Source organism: Dasypus novemcinctus, chromosome 22 (assembly GCF_030445035.2).
Source record: "Dasypus novemcinctus isolate mDasNov1 chromosome 22, mDasNov1.1.hap2, whole genome shotgun sequence".
NCBI lineage: Eukaryota > Metazoa > Chordata > Mammalia > Cingulata > Dasypodidae > Dasypus > Dasypus novemcinctus.
The window spans coordinates 3,611,192-3,613,160 of NC_080694.1; the positions used below are offsets into that span (position 1 = coordinate 3,611,192).

The window sequence follows — 1,969 nt, forward strand, 5'->3', positions numbered from 1 at the left end:
TATTTATTCTCAATTTCATTTATTTCTTGTCTAATCATTATCACTTATCGCTTTCTTCTTGCTATGAGATTAGTTTGATATTCTTTTTTCTAGTTACCCCAGGTTTTCCATTAGGTTTTTGGTTTTAGCTCTTCCTTCTTTTTCATTGTAGGAATTAGGGCTATTTATTTCCCTCTAAACAAAGTAGGAAGTTCACTCTGCTATAGAATTCTATGTACTAAAGTGCTTAAAATGGGGACTGTGCAACCAGGATGTTTACGTTTCAATCTTGGTACCACTTTTTAAAAAAAAAAATTATTGATACCTATTAATAAAGAATAAACTCATCCAAAGTGTACAAATGATATTTGGTTTAATCACATATTTGCGTATTCATCATCCTAATCATTCCCAGACTACTTTCATTATTCCATTAATAATAATAAACAAACAAAACTCATCACCTCTCAATCTCTCCGTGCTTTCCTTGCCATACATTGCTGCTATTCTTTCTCCTTTTTTCTAATATTTGTATTTATATTTTATAAAAATAGTCATATATGAAATATCATCCATGTTCATGTTTTACATGAGGTTTTACTATCTTATACAGTTCCATGTTATAATTTTTAGCTTTCCTTCTAGTTATATACATGACCTTATTTTCCCTTTCAACCACTGTCATACCCCATACAACAGCACTACTAGTTGCAAACACCGTGATATTCTTTAACCATTTCTATTTATTTCATAAGATTTATAGACAACCTTTTTACCAATTCTACACAGATTAAACCTCAGCTTTCCATTATACCTTCATTATATTTTCTGATGACTTATATTCTAATTATTAATTCCATGCATTTATACAATATATTTATTTCATAATAGTGCTATCATCCAGTATTTGTCCTTTTGTGTCTGGCTTGCTTCACTCAACAACTCAACATAATGCCCTCCAGGTTCACCCATGTTGTCATATGTTTCATGACTTCTTTTCTTACCACTGCATAATATTCCATCATGTGCATAAACCACAATTTATCAATTCATCAGTTGATGGACATCTGGGTTTTTCCCATCTTTTGCCCATCTTGACTAATGCTGCTATGAACATCAGTGTGCAGATGTCTGTTCATGTCTCTGCACTCAGTTCTTCTGGGTATATACCAAGCAAAGGCATTGCCAGGTCACATGGCAAGTCTATATTCAAAATTGTTTTGGCTAGTCAGGGCCCCTTACCTTTAAAAAGAAATTTGATAATTGCTTTTTCCACTTCTGTAAAAAAAAAAATTATGTTGTAATTTTTATTGGGGTTGCATTGAATCTGTAAATCAGGTTGGGCAGAATTGGCATCTTAATGCTATTTAGTCTTCCACCCCATGTAAGAGGAATGTCCTTCCATTTATTTAAGTCGTCTGCAGTTTCTTTTAGAAATGTTTTGTAGTTTTCTGAATGCAGGTCCTTTATGCCCTTAGTTAAGTTTGTTCCTAAATATTATTTTCTCACTATTATAATATAAATGGAATTTTTTTTCTTATTTCCACCTCAGAGTGCACATCAGTACTGTATAAAAACACTCTTGATTTATGCAGATTAATCTTGTATCCTTCCACTTTGCTGAAATTGTCTATTTTTTTCCAGTAGCTTTATTGTGGATTTCTCAGAAGGTAATGTGCCAACATCATAACAAGGTTTGAGGGAGGCACATTTCACACAAATGTGTGAAGACCCACTCATCATCTCTCGAACCACAAAAGGATCTTATTTGGGTGCTTTTCATTTCTTTTTTAAAATTTTTTAAATTTTTAAAATTTCTTATCTATCCTAATTACTCTAGCTAGAACTTGTAGCACAATATAGGTATCCTCGTCTTGTTCCTTATCTCAGCAGGAAAACTTTCAGTCTTTCACAACTGAGTACTCTACTAGCTATAGGTTTTTCATATATGCACTGTACCATATTTAGGAAGCTTCTTTCTATTCCTATC

At 32.5% G+C, this 1,969-nt stretch overlaps 1 non-coding gene across 1 annotated transcript; it reads right to left on the reverse strand.

The window, feature by feature from the left end:
• Positions 1 to 1,640: 1,640 nt before the first annotated feature.
• Positions 1,641 to 1,742, reverse strand: LOC111759614 (small nucleolar RNA U13). Its single transcript, XR_002793541.1, has one exon. It is a non-coding gene; the product is annotated as a small nucleolar RNA U13 (small nucleolar RNA).
• Between the last annotated feature and the right edge of the window lie 227 nt (positions 1,743 to 1,969).